The 22,105-nt window shown below is 41.3% G+C and overlaps 2 long non-coding RNA genes across 8 annotated transcripts in view; one reads left to right on the top strand and one right to left on the bottom strand.

The window, feature by feature from the left end:
* Positions 1-2,715: 2,715 nt before the first annotated feature.
* Positions 2,716-8,048, bottom strand: LOC139042015 (uncharacterized). 3 transcript variants are annotated; one of them, XR_011498202.1, is made up of 5 exons: positions 7,913-8,013; positions 7,472-7,596; positions 7,246-7,378; positions 4,141-4,161; positions 2,716-3,176 (listed from the first exon to the last, which is right to left on the bottom strand). It is a non-coding gene; the product is annotated as an uncharacterized lncRNA (long non-coding RNA). The 3 variants fall into 3 exon arrangements; XR_011498201.1 differs by lacking the exon at positions 4,141-4,161 and having other exon boundaries at positions 7,472-7,499; positions 7,913-8,048; XR_011498200.1 differs by lacking the exon at positions 4,141-4,161.
* A 7,599-nt stretch (positions 8,049-15,647) lies between these two features.
* LOC106838689 (uncharacterized) overlaps positions 15,648-22,105 on the top strand; it is a 275,810-nt gene continuing 269,352 nt past the window's right edge. For 2 of the 5 annotated variants that reach the window (XR_011498183.1, XR_011498181.1), the window contains exon 1: positions 15,652-15,808. This is a non-coding gene — a long non-coding RNA (uncharacterized lncRNA). Of the gene's footprint in view, positions 15,809-22,105 lie in introns of all 5 variants that reach the window. The other 3 variants (XR_011498184.1, XR_011498182.1, XR_011498185.1) reach the window with 3 other exon arrangements.

The raw sequence follows: 22,105 nt of genomic DNA, 5'->3' as shown, positions 1-22,105 counted from the left end.
CCTGCAGCGGAGCGTGCGAACTTAACCACTTGGCCATGGGGCCAGCCCCACATCTCTCCAGATTTTGAGGTCAGTTTCTATTGAAACCATTCTGTATGGCAATCTTAGAAATTGATTAGTCAATTTCTATCCACCTTTCTTCAGTTGAGAAAATTTTATGTTTTTCCTTTGGGGCACTTTTTCAGTTTTATTTCGCAATTTCAATTTTATTCTGCAAAGCTTAAGGGTTCCTGTTTTATGATAGTGTTCTCTCTTTTCCTCCTCTCCCTCTTCTCCGCTCCGTATTCTTTCCTTTTCTTCTTCTCTCTTCTCATTGAACCCTTCCCCCAACTCTGCCATTCAGCTCCTCTTATAATGACATTTTCTAATTCCTTGAGGTGCTAAGAAGAGGGTAAACAGCTGCTTTTGCTCTTGTGTCCCAACTCCACAAGTACAAAGATTTTTTGGTTATTGTTAGTTTGGGGTTTTTTTGTTAGTAATAGAGTGTTCACCCTCCTTTTAGGTGCCACGGTTCCTCTTAACGGCCAGAATCACAGTAGCATCATTGACCACAAAAATGCTTTCATTCTGATGGGGCCTGGAGCCTCTGCTCTATGCCTAGATGGAGGCAGGCACAGAATTGCATTTAAACCAGACCTCATGAGGTGAGTTGCAGATGCTCTTTCTCCCAGCCACCCCTTCAGAACAACTTCCTGTTCTCAGGAGGAACAAACCAGAATGAACTACTTTATGCAGAAAAGATAAATAGAAGAAGGAGAGTGTCATTTCCCCTGTTGAGATTATGACTTGACACTCATCCACTTAGGTCAGACCTCTAACAGAAAGGGGGAAGTTCTGATAGACAGCTCGTTATGGGGGAAGATGATGCATTTAATTTTAGAAACACTGAATTTCAGTGTCTAGTGAGGTCACCAGTTCTGGTGCGCACACAATTAGTTTGGCTTTGAGCATGCTGAGTTTGAGGTTCAGGGGGACGTTCAGGTGGAGGTGTCCAACTGGCAGGACTGACACACAGGAGCGATGGCGGGGCCAGAGCTACAGATTTGGGCGTTACTTGTCTGTTTGGAGCTTTGAGAGGCCATAGGGAAGCATGTGGATTGAGAAGAACAAGGTCTGAGGATTGAGCTTTGGGTTATACCCAATTTGGCGGATGGAAGGAGGAAGTAAAACCAGTGAAAGAGAAAGATGAGCATATGTGGTAGGGAAATTGTGACAATGTAGCCTCTTGCATGCCAAGGCGGAGAGAATTCTGAGAAGGCAGGCGTGATTGTGAGTGTCTATGGCTAAAGCGGGACCAGGAGCACGAAGGCTGAGCAAAAGTTACCTGATTCAGTGACCAGAAGCCACTAGGGACGTTTGAGACAAGAGTTTCAGTGGCCTGGAGCTGAGTGCCTGCCATTAGGGAGTGATTCATTGGGGGAGGAAATGGAGGAGGGGAAGACAGACGAAGTTTCAGAAAAATGTAGGCAGGAAACAAGGTGAAAAAGAACTCCAGGATTAAAGTCAGAGTCACCATCCGCTCATGAAACAAACTTCAGCGCTCCTCACGGCTCTCGTCCTAGGAAGCCTTGGATTTTATGAGATTTGTGATATTTATCAGCTTCTAAAAATGTGCAATTTGTTATGATTTCTGTTCTTACTCTAAAGAAATTCTCACTTTTGTACTTAATTTTATATCAGTAATTTTGTATTCTTTTTCTTAAAAAGTGGTACTCAAATTATACAAACTTTTCGCTGCCCAAACCTGGACCCTCCCCAGCAAAGATCTACGTTCATGTCACGGATTCATCAATAAAGGAATTTCTTCTCTCCCTTCTTCTTGCATCTAAGAACAGCCTTGGTAGAGATGAGTTCTAATTCTTCCAGTGAACTTGGTAGCCTGTTGGTCTTGACCAAGCAGATGTAGCAGTTAAGTTACCCTGAAAGTTGAAAGGGTACTTAATTTTGACTACTCTCAGTGTTCGTCTTTCTTCTTTTCCTTTAACTTCCCATTAACACAAACTGGTTGATCAGTTTAGCTACTATTACTTTGGAAGTTACCTTAATGGGTGGGATAGAATGACCCTTTGGGGTCTTTGTCAACTTGAGGTTCTATATTTGTTTCAAAGAGCAGGACTTCAAGGGCAAGGGAGTCAGGGTTGGAAAATTCAATTAGTATCTGTGACCACTAACTGAATCACCCAGGGGTAAGGGTGGCTAGGAAAGAAAGGTGATCCGGAGGAGGTGAGTAGCTCTGAGGGAGAACAGGGGAGGGGCCAGCAAAGGAGGTTTTGTCCAGGCGAGGGGTCTGGGTGGCAGAGGCTGGGTTTTCTGGAGTTAACCAAGGACACAGGCCCAGATTGACAGGACAAGGGACGAGTTGAAGCTCTACTTGGGAGAAGGGAGAGAGAGAAGTGCCGAAAGGTGAGGGTGATGTCAGGGATGAGTGTGGCTGCCTCGGAGATACCTGCAGAGCACCCACTCACAGGAAGAACTTGTTTGATCGCTGACTCATTGTGTGGCCTGCTCTTCCTGAGCTTCAGTTTCCCCTTCTGCAAGATGAGAAGCACCACAAAGGGCGGGGGGCAGGAAAAACTAAGAAAATAGACCTAACCACTGGTGGTGGATAAATTCTTCTATGGTTTCTATGGTAATGATCCTGGGCTGCAATTTTAAAAAAATTATATAAAGTGAATAAAATATACTTGTTAGTAAAATACATTTCAAACTGCGATTTTTCTCTTGCAGGGGGTTGTCTCTAAAAGAGGTAATTTTCCTCAAGAAAACCGCCAGTTTTGGAGGCTCTAGTTTGTCACTGAAATGCAGAACCTGAATCTGACACACATTTTTTTGCAGTAAGGAAAGAAATGGTAAGCAAACATTAGCTCTTTTACTCAAAATAGCATTTATTGCGTATCTACCTTGCACCAAAAAGTCAGCATTACAATAGGTGGTTGGATTACAAAGATGGAAAGGGTAGATTCAGCCTTAAAAGAGTATAGAAAAGAATACAACAAATTACAATCACATGAGATAGAGGCTCTATTCCACAGGTACGTGCCAGGCACTCTGAGAGATCAGACGAAGGAGCCACAAACGCAGGGGACAGACGTCAGCACAAGTTCCACAAAGGCGCTGACTTGTGAGCTGGGCCTGGCAGTGGTCAGTGAAGAGGTCCTCAGGGAGCCAAAGGCGGGCTAGGAGGGCATGGGAGGACAACTTTCCACTTTGGCATTGTCTCAAGTCAGACTATTAGAATGACAATTCCTTAGAAGCTGACACCCTGTTTGATTCATCTTCCTATGTCCCAGGGACTTTTCTAAACCCTTGCCCTCAGTGGAGCCCCAAGTAACAGTGGTGTTTAATTCATTCCCTGGTCTGAAGGGATTCAGCAGCTTTCCATTAATTATGAATAAATCCACCCCCTCTCCTGGATGACGAAGCCCCGTGAGATCTGTACCTCTCTTGACTTGCTCTTCCCTTCCCCAATTTGACTGTATCACTCATTCTGTGACTGGCTATTTCTCATTCTTTAGGTTTCCATGTAAACGTCCTCTCCTCAGAGAGGTCCTGCCTGATAGGCTTGTCTAAGCAGCCTCCTCATACTCTGCTCTGATTTTCTCTATTAGAATATTCTGTTACTAAAATATTTATTCAATAAATTAAGTGTTGATTACAATAAAGATAATAAAAGTTTACGTTTATTGAGTGCTTATATCTGCTTGGCATTATGCCTCTTTCTTTTTTAAATTTATTATTATTATTACTACTTTAACCTTTTTTTTTTGTGGTGAGAACACTTTAGATCTATTCTCCTAGCAAATTCCAAGCGTACAACACATTATTGAGTATGGTTACCATGCTGTATGTTAGCACTCTAGAAATGATTATCTCACAACTGAGAGGTTGTCTGTATGTTATGTGCTTATTTCTTTATACACATTACCCCATTTAGTCCTCATAATAAACTTATGAGGTAAGTGCACAGTGTTAGAGCTCAATAATTATTGAAGGAAGAGAATTCCTCCTTGCTTGAGAGAGTAGATAAGAATTCACAGCCTCACTCTTCCCTTCCTTCCCAGTTTTGTGATAAGTGGGTGGAATCCACACACATTTTCACTTTTCAGGAAGGTGGAAATCCTTTCCTGTACAGCTACTCACCTGAAGAGAGTGACAGGTGACCTATGTGGGAGAAGGAGAGCGGAGATGAGATCCTAAGACTTGAACTTCTACTTTGGTTAACAGGCAAGCCCCTTTTGAATTGGTCTTTTCTCATTTAGGGCCATATGCAGCAGACAATTCCCTATTGCTCTGGAATCGAGGGAGTTTCGGAACACATTCATTCATTCATTCATTCATTCAACATCTCCGTAAAAGCACCATTCTAGGGACTTGAAATGGTACACAAACAAAGAAGACCTCTAGCCCCCTGGACCTTTGATTGCAGCTGATAGAGACAGAAATAATAAATTGCATAAATAAGTCTATTATATGTTATAAGGTGATAAGGGCTAAGAAAAAAGGAGACAGAGCAACGTACGAGTATGAGGTGGAAGGAGGTTGCAGTATTAAAGGGGACGGTCAGAGTAAGTCTCATTGAAAAAGTGACATTTGAGTAGAGATTTGAGGGGAGTAAGGGAGTGAACCAGGCAGATTTTGGGGGCTTGGGTGTCGCCAGGCAGAGGCGACAGCCAGTACAAATGACCTGAGGCAGTAGAGTGGCTGGAACACTCCAGGGACAGCACAGTCTGTGTATCTAGAGTGGAGAGAAGGGTAAGGAAAGTCATAGGAAGTGCGGTCAGAGAGGGAAGGGTCTAAGTGCAGGATTGTTCACGTGGGTCCTGTGGGCACTGTAAGGACGACGGTACTTACTCTGAGGGAAATAGGGGCCTCTGTAGAGTTTTGGTCCTAGGGGGTGACATAACCTGATTTATTTTGTAAAAGTATCTCTCTGACTTCCGTGTTTGTGAATAGACTGTGATGGTCAAGGGCAAAAGCAGACACACGGGTAAAGAGCTGTGGCAATAATCCAAGTGAGAGATGACAGTGACTAGGACCAGGGTGACAAGAATAGAGGTGGTGAGAAGTAGTCAGATCCTGGGCCTATTTGGAAGGTAGAGGTGACAGGATTTTGTGACTGGTAGGGTGTGGGTTGTGAGAGAAAGAGAGGGGTCAAAAAAAACCTCCCAAAGTTTTTGACCTGAGCAATAGAGGGATGGAGTAATGATTAGCTAAGGTGGAGACATCTGAAGGGAATAATCAGGAGTTCAGGTTTGAGAGAAAAGATGCAGAGTTCTACTTCTGTTGGATTTCCAAGTAAAAATATAAAGTGCACAGTTGTGGATGCATGATTCTAAAGTTCAGAAGAGAGGTGTGGGTTGGATATAGAAATTTGGGAGTCATGACATATAAGAAGCATTCAAAGTTATGAGACTGGGTGAATGAATGTTGATAGGGAAGGACAGAGGACCAAGGAATGAATCTTGGGATACTTCATTACTTGGAGACTTGGGACGCAGCATTAAGAGGCGGGGAAGAAGAAGAGGAATCAGCAAAGGAGATGGAGAAGGAGTGACCGGTGAAGTAGGAAGGAAACAAAGAGAGTGTGGGGTCCAGAAACCAGGTCTAGAACATGCATAAGGAAAGAGGGATGATCTACCAAGTCAAATGCTTCTAATAGGTCAAGGGTGATGAGAGCTGAGAATTGCTGTGAATTGATCAAGGGAGCCAGCAAAGTGGGGATCATGGGTGACCTTGACGAGAGCATGTTTGGTGGAATCGTGAGGATAAATGTCTAATTGGACTCAGTTTAAGAAAGAATAAGAGAAGAAAAATTGGAGATAATATATAGAGACTTGCTTGAGGACTTTTGTAATAAAATATAGTATATCATCAAGGGACACGACCACATCAGAAAATTTGGGAGAGAATTGGAAAAGAAGTCAAGGCAATCAGGCAAGATAAAGAGTAAAGAGGAGTGTGAAAATTAGCGAAATATATTTATTAGCAGAAAAATAATAGGTAGCCTAGGTGATAATTGCATCATTTAACTGAGCTTTCAGTGTGTAATTCCAAATGCCGAAACAAAATTCCCTACCCACACGTCTCCACACTTCTACACACCACTGAGGAGTGTTAAAGCACTTTTAGATGTTTACGCTCAATCAAAAATGAAGAAGATGGTATTGGATGGAAGTCATTCCTTTTCTTGTAAATGGAATAGCTATGTGACAGGACACAGCCAGCCCATGATGGCTGCCTCTGATTGGTGGAAGTGAGTCCCTCATCTCAGCCTGTTTCCTTACACTGTCCTGATTGTTCAGCATGATGGCACCTTGTTCTTTCCCAAATTTATTTGGAATTGATAGTCAACTAGTCACATTTTACAAATATGGGATTCTGACTGGATTGAATCATAGCTTGCTTTATATCTGCCTTCTAGATTGGTTGTTCTTTGTAACAGGGTACAAGGATAGAAAAGAAATCAATTCATTTAAAAGTTTAGAATAGAAACATGGATTGATGGGGAGGGTGAGGCTTAAGATTAAGTTTTGGTTGACACTATGACCTTGGGCAAATCGTCTCACATTTATGTTTTACTTATAACATGAGATGACTGGATTTGATAATCTCGAAAGATCCTCCTCGTAGTAATATTTACTTCTAAATCTCGCCAAAGGTCTTTATTAGAACAATCAGCCCTGTGCTAGGTGCTGTGACCGCCGTCCTCAAGGAGTTTACAGTCAAGTTGCGAAGACAGGATCTCCAGATAAAAGGTTAGATGACCCCAAAAGGGTTAGAACCAAGTCCCAGGCTTGCTAAGTGCCCAGTGGAAGTACCAGGTCAGTCCTGCTCTGAATTATAGGAGGGGAACTCATCATGGGACAAGGTGGCAAAAGCCATTTCTAGAGGAAGTGTGCATCAAGAGCTGGCTTCACATCCCTGGAAAGATGGACAGGTGGACCTGGCAGAGAGATGTGGACAAAGGCAAGGAACAGTAACATTCTTGCTGTATGCAAGGACAGATAAATTGATTTCTCTCTTACTGTGGCTGAGCAGATGTTTCACGAATAGGGGAAGGTTAGGAAACAGATTAACAGATGGGACCTACAAATCCTTTTAAGATTGCATTTTAGTCAATAATTGTGATATTCCCCCTCAACGAACCTTTAATTTTGAGTCACTAAGAAGAAACAAAACTAAGAAATTATTCATCCTTTTAAAGGCAGCCACCCTCACCTCTCCCCTGCTGTGGGTGGTACTTACACAGAGGGCACACCCAGAGATGTGCAGAGAGAAAGAGAGTGTGATGTACTCCTCCGATGATAGACAGGTCCTGCTGCCTGTCTGGACTTCTCAGAGAGTGCTCCTTGGTCCTGGGCTGTGTCTCACTGGTTTCCTTGTGTGCAGAGGGAAGGAGTTTTTGTAGGTCAGTCAAATGTATAAATGTGCCTAGTAATTAAGATATCCATGGAATATGCAATAGACGTACCTTCTCTCCACTTCTGTACTTTTTTAACCTGTATAAGGAGAAGGAACTCAGAGGAGCTTGCTCACTTCCCCAGCTCAGAGCTACCCAGGCAATTCATAGGCAAAACACTTGTTCCCCAGGAGAGTCTGCAGGAACAAGCATGTGTGGGGGATTGTTGGGGGCAGGGGGTGCTGAAGGAAAGGAACATGGGCACAATGTCCAGAATAAAAAATGCTAAGAGAGGACCTTGGCTTTGCTGTTCCATTGCCACTTTCCTGACCTTGCTGGCATTCCATTTGTGATTTCTTCACACTCCTTATCCCGGCCCCTTCCCAGTACACTGTCAGTTACCTTCCACGACTTCACTTCAGGAACTTGGCCTTAGCTTTTCTAACGTTAAGATGTGCCCATTGTCAAAACCAATCCTCTAGTCCCTGGCCTCTCATTCTCCTCCTCGCTTACCTGTCTGAACTCTCATTCTGAGTGGCCAAATGCCCCTTTTCCTCCCAGAACAAAAGAAGAGAAAACTGCCTTTGTGTGAGTCCCCTCCGCTGAAAAGGCGTTTCCTGGCAGTGTGTTGTGGTCTTGTCTGAAGATAGGCTTTGGTTGAGGTTTCAAGAATTTTCATAACGAACGAGGGCTATAAGTAGATGAGCTTTCAACCAGAGTTACTTCTGGTAACTTCTGTTAACTCCTAAATAGACATTTAAGGAGATGGATGATTCATCTCAACATGATCTGGTGCCGTTTTATCGTAATAGCAAGAGATTATACAAAAAGAGGAAATCAGTGAGGAATATTGGAGAAATCAACCACATAGTCAGATGACCCTTCCCTGTCTTATCATGCTGTGGTTATAGACATTGGACAGAAACAGAGGGTTTTGTATTTGTTCATTTTCCATTTGATAGATTTCTCCTTCCATGAAGCCAGCTTCTCACTGTGTGCCCCTCATCCAGTCTAAAAGGAAAAAAAAAGGGAAAAAGAAAAAACTAAACACAGACCCCTGCCCCAACCACCACATTAAAAATCCAATTAGATTCCAAATAATGTATGCCATAAATAAAGGACACTCCTTTTTGATGGCTCGATTAGAGGAACTTTGTAATACCTTAGCACAGTTGTTGGTAGTTTTCAATCCCTTCCTTCTCAAGGAAAATATAGTTCAGTTCATTTGCTTGTACTTGTACCTCGTATATAGTGATTAATAGTTATTAAATATATATAGCAGCAAATATAAAGGAAACAGGTTTTCCCTAGCTGAGAGTGTAGATGTATTGTTTAATCATGCCAGTGAACACTCATGAGACTAAATGTGAAGTAGCCACATGATTTTCTGTGGCTGTTTGCCTTTCCTCCATATGGGTCTGAATATTAGGGCCAATGAAAGGTCATGTGAGGAAATGGCCTGCTACGTCCCTTTGGAACAGAATAAACAATGATTGTCAAGATGGCGTCATGGAGGAAGATAAACTGGATTGAACATGAAAACCTCAGTCAGTGGAAAAGAACCTTATTGGACGTCCAATTTTATTTTTTGATCTCACTGAAGATCATCTCCAGCCATCTCAGTAGTATCGAGTCCCTGTATTGTGGTCATTTTGATGATCTTCAGGAAAGAGGAATAAAATGCAACATGTTACGGGTCCCCACACCCAGGTGGGAATTTAGGGCAGCGATGCCAGCTGGAAAACCACAAGGCTCAGGTGTGATGTTTGGGGCTCAGTTTTGTGTATAACTATTCCAAGTACCCAAATTCAGTGTCAAAAATTAGGTCCCCAGATTTCTGAGACTGCTTAAATCTTCAATCACCATATTTCGCTACAGAAAGAGGAGACTTTGCTGTCTCATATGCACCTCAAAGTGAACATTCCTCAAACTGAATTCATGGTCCTCCTCCCGCTCCCTACTACCTGCTCCATCTCCCCTGTCCTGAATTTCAGTAAATGACATTGCTCTCCACCTCTTCGCCCAGGCAGAGATCTTGGGGCCATTTCTGATGACCACCTCTCCTTCACCCCTACATCCATCCCATCACTAACTCTACCGCTCATACGCTTCCCACCCTCTCAGATGCTTTCCCATCCTGGTCCTTTTTCACCTGCTCTTCTGGGCCTCCTCTTGACCTCCAGCAATCCATTCATCACTCTGCTATTGGAGTATTCTTTTAAAATCACACACCTGATTGTGCCATTTACTCTTTTACTATGGACTTAAGTTTAGCCTCAAGTTCCCAACATGGCTTACCTACTGCTCTATCCTCCAGTTACACTGACTCTATAACCCCTTCAGCCCCAGTTGAACATCTCTCTCTCTCTGATCCAGCAATACCTGAGGGCTGTCAGTTCCTCAAATATGACAGATGACACAGAGTCTCCTTTACCTGGAAACTAACAACCATTTCTCTCTCTGTCTCCTTCCCCTCAGCCATAGACACACATTCTCTTGGCTTAAATAACTTCCATTTGCCGTTCAGGACTCAGCTTAAACATAATTTTCTTCAGGAAGGCCTTGTCTGATCCCTCAGACTCTGTTAGGTCCCCAGTTATAAGCTCCCATAGTCCCTAGTATTTTGTAAACTAGAAATGTCTTAATTATCTCTGTTTATGTACTTAGTGTGTGTCTTCCCCACTGTACACTCCATAAGGAAGAGTTCCTTTTCCTTTCACCACCGTAGACCCAGTGCCTGATGGTGAACCTGGCACATGGGAGCGAGTGGTAGGGAGAATTGTGAATTGTTTGAGAAACGTTTGTTTTGAGGTGCATGAGAAATAGCAAAGTATACTCTCTCTGTAGAAAGATACATTGATCAAAAAACGTTTTCTGCTGAATGCTGATTCTGTGTGTCAAGAATTTGCCAGATATAGATAGAGGAATTTGCCAGCAAGTAGCAGAATTCTCAGACTCAAATGTGGCTTTAAAATGAGTGCTGTAATTCTTTCACATATGAGAGAGCTCAGAGTCAGGGTAGATTTCAGGGTTAGTTTTAATTTAGCAGTCCAGTGGAGTCCCACCTCTCCGCTCTGCTTCCTACCGTCCTGGCTTCTTCCTGGGTCACTTTCCCTGTGTGGTCATTAGATACTTCCTAGAGTCTACCTCAGGGCCCGGCCATGCTGAGAAGGAGATGACCACAGCCATGGACACCTCACAGGGAACCCAGGCTCAGGGCCCTCAGAGCTGAAATGGCTCCAAGTATTGGCCATGGGGCTCCCTGCCTCCTGGTATGGCTAATTCGGCAATGGTTTCCAGGGCTCCCAAGATTCCATGAAAACCAGCACTTAGGTGGTGTTCTTTACTTAAGAGCTTTTAAATCAAGTGTTGACCATCACTTTCTCAGTTCAGTGATGGCTTCTCTGGCCTTCGTAAAAAAATAAATAGGAAAGAGTGAAAGAAAATGAGTGTGAGAGCAAAGTCACCCCTCAGATTCCTCACTTTCCAAGGATTCAGATTCAAGCCCTTTTGAGTAACCCCTCTGCTCAAGGAGAGCCAGAAATCTGCTGCTGGTTCATAAGCTGGCCCCACAGAGGGCAAAGAGAGATGCAGGAAAGAGGGGGAATCACTCTAGATTGGTAGGTGGTAGGTTTAATAAACAAAGGAACTGACATATGACCCTCGTTGTGAGTGGCCGCAAGACGAGTAGATCTCTGCACCCACCTGTCAGAATCTTAAAAATTTATATAGTCGTCCCTCAGTGTCCAAAAGGAATTGGTTCCAAGACCTCCCTGCCCCCCTCCCGTGGATACCAAAATCCATGGACACTTGAGTCCCTTATACAAAATGGCGGAGTATTCGTATATAACCTACACACATCCTCCCATATACTTTAAATCATTTCTAGACTACTTAGAATACCTAATACAATGTAAATGCCGTGTAAATAGTTCTCATGCTGTCTTGTTTAGGGAATAATCACAATCTTTAGTACAGACACAACTATCTTAGGCTTTTCGATCCACAGTTAGTTGAATCCACAGATGGGGAACCTGTGGATACCGAGCGCCTACTGCATCAAGGTCTTAACTGGGTTCAGTCACTATGCAGTCCAAATGGTCTCAACAACACCTTACTCTTTCAAGGCTGCTGTTGAAAATGGTTCCTGCTGTGGGAACAGTGGGTAGAATGTACATTCCAAGGGCAGGCAAGGGGTGAGGAGCTTACCTTTGCCTGGGTTCAGTTCAAGGGCCAACCGGTGGTCACGTCCTCTCCATGACTTCCTCCAACATTGGCCTGCTTCACTTTTTCTGAAATAGGTATGAAGGCTTCCTGAATGTTTAGCTGCTCTAGTAACATTAAAATACCATCTTATTTTCATTTTGGAATACTATGGAGAATCTTAGGTTCTGAATCTAAATGAGCAGAACTTAACATTAATTTTCTCCTTTAGATAATAGGTTTGAATTTAAGTACGCTGAGTTTAAACTTCATGTTTTAATTAAGAAAAACTTTAATGCTCTTCCAAGAGTCTGTTAGAACCAATAGTTAACCTTCATACCCTTTACTTTGACAAAACATTTAAATTCAAAAAGATTACATATGAGGAGAGGGAGAGCAAGGGAGAGAACGCAGATCCCGACAATAAATGAATGAGGAGCTGATGTTTGCGGTAAGAGTGGCACATACAGCGGGTAGGGCTTAATTCACGTTGAATGAAGAACTCTTGGACAATGACGTACTCAAGTGAAAGAAGGTCCTTGGTTGGTGGCTTCTGTGGAGAAAAGTGTTCCTGGCCAGAGGTGTGGGAATCAGGTTCCAATGTGTCCATAATGAAGAGCTCATCTGGTTCTGATGTCTTTATTTTTTATTTTCCTGCTTGTAACTCGATTAGACTGCATCGTTGTTCTTTTTTACCTGTATTTATTTTGTTGTTCTTAACACAATTTACTGCTTTAAAGATATTGGGGAAATCTGCTTTTTCTCAAGTAAACTTTTTCTCTCCGAGTGGGAGGAGGGGGCTGAGGTCACCATGGGTATCCCCTGCTCCTCGGAGTTCTGCGTGAGAAGACACCTGCTGCGGCTGACAGGCCCAACACAGACGAAGCAGCTGGAGCTTCTTCTTTTGATCTCTCCCAGTATGTGCTATCTCCCACCTCACGTTTGCTGAGCATTGATTTCCACTGCAGATATAAGCATCTGAGCGTGTCACTCTTTCCCTCTATTTGTCAACTTTTACTTTTTGTTTAATCAGGCAACCCCCTGGGGGTGGAATCTTATTCATCGTTCCAAGTAGTGCATGATCAGACAACTTGAGGCCGGTTGCAGAGCCTGGATGCATATGCAGAAAAGAATGCTCTCTCTGAGGGCTCTCAGCTGCAGCCCCGATGGGTATTTTCCATGTTAGCTTTGTAGGCGGAGCTGTCTCCTCTTTATGAGGTTGGGGGATGAGGTGCGGGGGAGAAGAAATGAGAACATTGCTTTTTTCTTTTCTGCTCACCTAGGCGTTTGTCTTTAAGAAGCTGCAGAAGGCCTGAGAGGGTAATCTGGCTTTGAAGTCTGAACCCAACCTTCTCCCACACTCACACCCGCTGATTCTGGGTTGACCGAGCACATGGGACAGCCGATTGGCGGAACTCTTCCTTTATCCTCGCTCTTTGCATTTCCCTCCTGAAGCTTCAAACTCAGCAGCAGATGCTGCATTTTCTTAATAGATAAGCCCCATTCTGTAGTCAAGAGTATTTGAGTACTTGTCACTTCAAGTTGAAGAATGAAATAAAATAATCAGGAAAAGGCAAACATTTCATTTAGTAGCGAACTATCCCTCTTTGACACTTGCCCCTCAAGCCCTCAGGATTGATATGATAGAGTAAAATTGCTTTATACAATTGAAAAATGAAATTCCATCTGAAAGAGGTTAATAGTTTTTAGGAGAGAAACTGCCTTACAAAGCACATGTTCTCCTCCATTTTCACCTCAGCGGCCGGAGCAATCTAACAAAGAGAAATTAGATCACACCATTCCCCTGTCCTAAACCCTTTGATAACTTTCCATCACTCTAAGGATAAAATACAAACTCTTGACCATGACCTTCCTGACCCATACGGTCTGGCCCCTGTCCACCTGCCCAGCCCCATCTTGTGCTAGCTTCCCCATCACCCACTAAGTTCCAGCCACGCTGGCCCCTTCAGTTCCTGGGATCACCACATTCTCTTACCTCAGAGCCTTTGCACATGCTTTTTATTCTTCCTGAAATGCTTCTCTTACCTGTGGACTCTTTACATGGCCATTTCTTTTCACTCTTTGGCTGTCAGGCTATCTTCTCAGGAAGCCTTTCCACAACCACACTAACAAAACCCCTCCATTATTTTCTATTATTGCATCCTGTTCATTTACTTCATAAACTTAATAGCTTTTGATTATCAATTTGTGTATTTGCTTGTGTATTGTCAATCTCTTCCTATTGGACCACAAGGACTATGCCTGTTCTTTTTTCCTCTCTCTTTTGTTTTTTGAGATGGATAGATGACCTACAAGAAATAATTTATAGATTATTTTAAAAGTTATGGTATAATTTACACAAAATAAAGAGGAAGGATTTTAAATGTTGAGTATGATGAGTTTTGACAATTTTGTACTTCCAGGTAAGCACCACTCGTGGTAAGATATGGAACTTTTTCATCATCCATGAAAATTCCCTCATGCTCCTCTCCAGTCAACTCTTCACCAGAGGTAATTATTTTCTCATTTATATCACCATACATTAATTTTACTTATTCTTGGCTTCTTTCTCTCAACATAACGCCTATGAGATTCATTCATGTAGTTACACATATCAGAAGTTCATTCCCCTTTGTTTCGGAGTAGCATTCCACTGTATGAATATACTAAAAAGTGTTACTCCATTCTGTTGTTGATGACGTTTGGGTTGTTTCCAGTTTTTGGCTATTATGGGTAAGACTGTTGTGAACATTCATTCGTGTACAAGTGTTCTTACAAACATATATATTCATTTCTCTTATGAATGAATACCTAGAAGTGGAATTGCTGAGTCACAGGGTAAGATGTATATTTAGTTTTCTAAAAAATGACCAAAAAGTTGTCCGTGTTTGTTTTGTTCACTAAAATAGACCCGATTTCTATCTCAGGGCATGATACACAGTAGTTATTTACTCCTTCTTTGTTGAATGATTCAATTCTGTTTTTAGTGTTCTGACTTCCGGAGAAACATCTGTCAATTATTCACGGATGGAATTTTTATTGAGAAATTATGACTCTAAGGTACAACTCAAATCATCATTTGGCAAGGACAATGTATGAAGTGAATTTTGAAATTAAGCCTCAGCATTTTGATTGTGTAGGGGAGGAAAAGTAATTTTCTCTCCATACTTCTAGGTTCTTGGCTGAGATTCCCCCCATCGTAATAAAAGACACATTAACAAGAGGAAAACAAATAGAAGATTAATAACATGTATACTTCCTGTATACATGAGCAATACCCAGGAAAACTGAGTAACTCCCTGAAATGGATCAAGCTACCACCTTAAATAACATCTCCAGTTAAAGACAAAACAAGATGATGGCGGGTGGCAGGGTGGTTTTGAGGGTGGGTCCAGGGAGATTACCAGGAAAAGCACAGTAAACAAGGGTAAGGTTGTTATACTGACTTAAGCGGTTGCTTTCTCCATTTTTAAGAGTTTCTAGAGATTTAGAGTTATCCTTCTCTTCCTAGTACAGAGAGAAAGACACTCTTACAAATGGAGATTTCCCTTATAAATGTAAATCTCATTACAAAAAGATAACTTCTACTTAGTTTTCAGAGTTTTTCCTATGTCTACTCTTTCTTAAAAATTATCAGCCTAAGAATCTCCTTATGCCAAAGAGGCTTATTTCGGGGTGGAAGATTCTCTTCCCCTTAAGTTTATTTGGTTTTGCTTTTTTTTCCTTCTTACTTATTTTTTTTCAGTTGACCACTACTCTCTCAGCAGAAGACCATTTCTACCCTTTGGAACCATAAGTTGAGCCTTTGTGTGGGTTGTGGTTACAGTTTTTCTTCCAAAGAGGTCAGAGTATTTTGTAAGGAGCAGCTCAGTCATTTAGCACCTGTTGGGAAACTGATGGGTAAAATACACCTAGGGTCTTCAGAAGGTCAAGGGCAGAACTGAGTTACACAGTTCAGCTCTCCTTATTCTTTATCAGGAACTCACAATGAAAACTCTTTACTTCCTCTCAACAGCAGTGAGTCAGGCCAAAATCAACATTTAGTGGGTGGAGACAATGGGTGCTTCATTCGGAGTAAAGTCTCAAGGAGTCTCATTCCTGATTTGAAGTGACCCGCATGGGTTCACAGTTCTCTCTCAGAACACGTACTCCTTTGATTTTCTTGAAAGCCTTTGGAAAGCCTTGGGAAACCTGTAGGTTCCACTGGTAAGTGAACCTGGATTGTTGGGGGGATGGGAGAGAGAATGGGAGAAAGGATGGGAGAGAGGAGGAGAGAGGGAGGAATAGTGTAGTGGTTGGGAGGCAATGACATTGATTTAAAATATCAGATGCTGCGTTCATGAGTAACTCCTTAAAAGGCAAAGTCCTTCTGTAGTTCATGAATATTTGCATAACTGCTCATTAATGCTTGGGAGAACTGAATCACCACAATGTCATGGGGGCAGATTATTTCTATTAAGCCTGGTGGAATCTTTCTGTGGTGGGCATTGCCTGCCTGGGCCCCCATAACATAACAACTTGTAACATCCGGTACAGAAGCCCCCTGTGTCTAATAGTTGATCAGGGGTTGTAGTGCTCGTGAACACCAATGACTCAGAAAGCTCCTAGAAGTGAGATGGGGGAAGTAAAGACTCTATTAAAGATCTTCCTTTCCCTAGGACATGAGAGAGCTTGGACAATATCTAGAAGGACTTTTAATGTTCTTCAAAGCCATTAAGAATAATTTGTTTGTTCATAATTCTCCTCTTTCCTACTTCAAAATATGTTTTAAGTCAACGTGTAAGTTTTAAAAAAGTATAACACAGGACAGCTGAAAGTGTATAACAGAAACTATTTTAAGGGAAAGGAAACAATTTTACACCAAAATTGGGATGACATTGTCAGTAAAATCGATACTACATGGAGCTCTGATCTTCCTGGCAGCCATAGCAAAACAACAACAGTAACAACAATAATGAAAGAACAAACAGAGACACAGTTCTTGTTATTTGATAAAGGGAATCAATCATAAAAATACGTTTGGAGTATATTTTTGGGGCATTGAATTCCTAAGAGAAATTAGCTTTTTGGGTTTCATTATAAAGGATAATGAATAAAGAAATGGGCATGTCTGCAGAGAAGTCCTATAGGTAAATGTCTCTTACATTCATGATCATTCAAAGTCCAAGGGCATGATATTAAGTTGTGCTCACTGAAGGAATTCATATAGAGACCTAAACTAATACGTTTTGTCTAAAGATTATTTAATTTGACACAGAATTAGAATATTGAGAACTTACTGCTGGAGTTCTTAGCTTTCTTATACTATGGACCTCTTTTTAAATAACATTTTACACACACTAAACAAAGCATATAGGATTATAAGGAAATCAATTATATTGAAGTAGTCATCAATATATTTGAAAAATTGTGACATATTAATATATATTAACACATTAAACAACAAGATCTATCAGCTGGTCTACAAACTACCATAGTTTAATATTGTGATGAATTTAACACTATTTTAACAAATTTGTACAACTATAGCGTAATAAGAAAAATATCTGTGATTTCTATTAACAGTCACAGAATCTGCTATTATTACTGTGGTTTATTTCCTACATTCATAAGAGAAGAATATGTTAAATAAACTTAGTTTATTTAGTCTAGTTTATTTATTTAGTTTAGTTAGTCTAGTTTTACCAGAAGTTAGTGAAGATCAAGGTGCCTTTTTTCCCATCCAAGTTCATGGACCTTCTGTATTCCGTTCGTGGGCCCCTTGGGATCTAAGAACAGCAGGTTAATAACCAATGACTTAGAGGAATGAATATAGGTTAACTAACCCATCTTCATTTGTTTTTGTCAGGATCTTGGTAAGAGTCAATCTGAGACTGATTGAGTAACTTAAATAAAGATATTCTTTGTGAATGGAGGGAGATCCATCTGCCTTAGATAACAAGAAACAAAGTTAATGTTATATAATGATAACATTTTTCAGTCTTCTATGTGATTTCTTGACTTTTAATTATTTTTTGAACAACTCTTTAACAAACATAGAAACTATGTCTTATTTAATTTTTATGTCACATCCTGGAAAAAAGATAAAATATAGTTGTTGATGTTAGAATAAATGGAAAAATGAACGAATAAATTTTTTCTTGAGCTTCTGTTCTCTAGCTTCAGTTCTTCCAGTAAATCTTTCTCTGAGCTGCTAACAAATAGTAAATAAAATTTATTAGGCCCAATTTCCTTTCCCTTTACCTCTCCAATCTATTGCCTTGTGGAGATTCCGAAGCTTTTAGAAATGGAAAAAGAAAGGAGACGTCATGGACCTGTATGATAAGGAAGTTGTATCATTGGCACCTGACTCATGGAAAATTCTCAAATTCAAGGACAACAACAAGTGACAGTCTGGTGCTCAGAAAGTCAACACAAGTGAGGCTTTTTCTTCTCTACCCTTTTCCTATTCCATGATTCTTGGCTGAAAATGCAGACAGAGGGGAAGAAAATGGTGGAAAAAGGGGAAAACCCAAAAACTGGTGAGCAGGAGAAGTAATACGGGGATGAGGCATGGGAGGGGAAGCACAAGGAAAGTCATCCTTATTTGTGCTGAAAATCCACTGTCATTCCATCCCTCGCATGTATCACTTGGAGCTGTTTTGTGTATATCTGTGGGGTGGTGGGGTTTCTGGAATAGGTTATCTCAAAGTGTGGACCAAGGACCACCTGTGGTGTCTGTTGCAAATGCAGTTTTCTGGGCCTCTCTCCCAGTCTACTCAGTTAAAATCCTTGTGGGACCTGGGATTGTGCATTTTAACTAGCTTTCCAAGGGGTTCCAACTCCCCTTAAAGTTGGAGAACTACTCATTTTGATGAGAGAGAAAAACTTGGTTGACTCTTGCTGTGGCAAAGGAAATCTAATTCTGCTCATTGCTCCCTCCCTACCCCACCCCCACATTAGGAGGAAAGAAACTCTACTTCTTCCCGCACAAATACTCGCACTGCACTGGAATTCAGGGATTTTGACATTTGGCCAAGCAACAAGTTAAGTGTTTTCTGCGTTTTAGCTAATTATTAGCAAGGAAACATGGTAGGCAGCACACTGGAGTTAATCAGCAGGAGTCTCATGCCGGCCTCTTTAGCTTGTAAGAAAGAGAAGGCATAGAAGCAAGCTCTCCTGCTGATCCTGAGTAGGTGAACGTGTTGGGGGAGATGTTTCCTGTGGGTGTCTACGGATCATTCTTGGATGATAGGCCATAGAGGCAGAAACCTAGACTGTCTCAAAGTATGTTTATACTATCCAGAGAGAAAGAGCTATAAAATCAACTCCCAAATAATTTATATTAGCTTTCAAAAGCATGGTCTCTTGTATTGCCTTTTTTTTTTGTTTTTTGTTTTTAGCAGCAAGATTTACTTTGGCCTATATAAAGATACATTTTTTCATTCTATGAAGCTTGAGTTAAGCAGTCCAAAACAGCCTCACTCACTATAGAAATTTTCTAGAGCAATTTCCATGCTAATCTTAGTCCATGATACTCCTGTTATTTCCCAAGTCATACCAAACAGCACTAAAAGGATTTCTCCCTATGCAGCTATCTCTCCAGGCACATTCCACACACTTTGATCAGAAACAAAGCTCCTTGAATGTAAATATTAAACTAAAACAAAATTAGATGGATATAACACTGAATGCACAATGAAATTCATGAGAGAGAAACAAACTATGAACCTCCCTCTAATAACAAATAAGATGAAATTTAAAAGCTCAATACTAGTCTCTGAAAATATTGCTTTCTTTTTGAAGCCAAATTAATTGATTGCTTCAGAATTCCTCTCTGGTCTTCCTTTCACCTACAAAGTGAGTATTTAAAACCACACGGGTCTGGACGTGTCTACCACCATCAGGTTATCTTATTAATAGACACATGCTATGGACTTGTCACATGAGAAGCATTTTCATTGAGATTTCAGTAATTTAAAAATTGGCTATAGAGTGTTTAACTCAGGCACTGACTATTTTCTTGTTTTTTCTTGGAACCATTGCAATTTGAAAGAAAGAGGCCTAAATCCTGGACAAACCATGTTTCAGAATGATGATAATTCCTTTCTATTGATCATCTGAATGGCCTACTTTCATGTTTTTCAGGTTACACTCTTTATTAGGATTCTTTATCCTAATAATTAGTCAATCCACATTACTCTGTTAACCTTTGTTATTTTGTTGACTTACTGCTACGGCATCACTTCAAAGTATAGCGTTTTAAAGCGTGATTTACAGAATTAAGAGTTGTAAATTGCCTGGAAGAGACTTTGAGAAATCTACCAACATCCATTCACTTGTGCACACTGCCTGAATGATGCTGTAAATATGGATATCTCTTCATATTTTAATAAATCCCAGATGTTTCTAATATTCTTCCTGGCGATTTCTTTTATTTCATGATGTTCAAAGTTTCTTTGAGAAATTACTTCACTTATCAACTGTCTAGGAGGAGCAACGTTTAATCATGCAAAACTGATGAGAGTCTATCTTAATTAGCCATTCACTGGCCTCCTCTTCTCATGATCTCCAGAGGCTCTTGACTGCCACTTCTGCTCTGCTTGTCTGGATTTGCTTCATCTAGAACAGAATATGGCCAAGGACAACTGGATATTTGTCCAGTGGACCATAATGTTTAAATGTTTTTACCTTTTTGGGGGAGAAGGCTGTGGAGGGAAGGTGGAAAGAGCAGTTGTATATTGCTAGTCTAAATATAGTTCAGGACACTGCACTGCTGACCAGAACAAGGGAGGGAATCTCCTGTCTGTACTGTTAGCCTACACTTGCAGCTCTGGGTCTAGTTCAATAAGTCCCACGTGGGAGCATCGTGGACAAACTGTGGCATGACCAGTAGAGAATGATCAGGACACGTGATGAGATTTGGAACTGTTACGTAGGCCAAGTCTTTAAAAGAACTAGGGTGTACAGCCTGGAGAGGGGGGGAGTAGTGGGAGACATTTTGGACATCTTCAAGTAGCTAGAGGACTATGACATAAGAAGAAGGTTTAATTTTGTCCCCATGTGACCCGAGAGGCAAAACTAGGACCCATGGGTAGAAGTTGCAAGGAGCCAGATTTCTCTGTAGTATAAGGAAGAAATTTTTTTAACCAATTTGAATTCTCCATATACAGAATATTTTGCTTTGGGAGACAGTAAGTTCCCCATCACTGAGAGTATTCAATGACAAATAGACCAACAGTTAAGAATTAAGTTGTAGAGGAGATTCCAGCAAGTAAGGTTTGATTAGTTGAGTTCTAAGTTCTTTTCCAAAACTTGAGATTCTGTTTCAGGAAATTCAGTCTTGTGATCTGATTTGTAAAAATTTGCCCATCACAAGGCATGGTAAAAAAAAGGTGAGTTTACACTCTGTTCCTTGATATTGAATGTACTAGGGTTGTAACCTTAGGCAGGTCACTTTACCCTCTGGGTTTTCATCTCTTTAACTGGAAAATATGGGTTTTGAACTAAGTGACTTCCAAGGTGGCTCATAGCCTTAACACTGTGAGTCTAAGAAGGTGTGCACAGCTGTCCTGCTCTTCTACTTAAAGTCAGTCCCCCTAGTACCACGTCTTTACGCCTCATGGAGGGGCATAGGGGCTCAGTAGCAGTGACTTCTGCTGATGGACTCCTGTGTACCTAATGCAGAAACCTGAGCGGCAGGTCTAAAACATAAACCGGTTGTGACTTTAGCGGAGTAGGGCTCTGGAGAGAGATAGGGTCAGAACCGTCCCAACGTTGTCCAGCAGACACAGTCCACTTCCAGTGTTTGTCACAAGAGTTATTATTCAAGTCAACTGACTTGCCCATAATTCTAGGTAAACTTCATAATATACTGTAATACCTGTTCTTTGTAGATACCACTTTATGTGAGGATTAAATCACTGATTTGTAGACTTTTGGACTTACCCCCAGAGCCATATCTAAACCCCTCAAAAGGCATTATTTTTCTCTCTCTTGGCAAAAGCGATGTCAGTGCCATTTAGAGCTTTATCTTTCATCTTCCTCCGCTCATGCCTCCGCAGGGTTTCCTATCCTTGCCCCCTCCCGCTCCCTCCCTGAGACTCCCTGTCATGCGGTGGAAAAACGCAGAGAGACTCATCTTGTTTTGCCATTCTCTGGGGAGACCTATTCTAAAGTACAAACAGAAAACCAAATACGATGATAGAAAAGAATAGTTGAAATTATTTTGAATAGTCAGTAAGAAAACCTTGTAACCAAACCCACATCAAAGCCCAGCTGTTGGGGTTTACCTTTCAAATTCCATTAGCGCAGAGGCCTTGTATGGGGAGGGGGCCGTGGAGGTGGAGATGTGTTTGAAGAGGATACAAAAGGTCAGAGTGATAGTGAAAAAAAAAAAAAGTAACTTGAACAACAGGTTTGCGGGAGTGAGACAGAATATTTCCATCACAGAGACCACAGAGTTCAGCTTCCAAGAGGCATATGTGGCCTCTTATTTTCAACTTACTTTGTAAGAAGGTATTT

This window comes from Equus asinus, chromosome 25 (genome assembly GCF_041296235.1).
Source record: "Equus asinus isolate D_3611 breed Donkey chromosome 25, EquAss-T2T_v2, whole genome shotgun sequence".
Taxonomy (NCBI): domain Eukaryota; kingdom Metazoa; phylum Chordata; class Mammalia; order Perissodactyla; family Equidae; genus Equus; species Equus asinus.
This window is presented reverse-complemented; position numbering and strand designations above follow the sequence as displayed.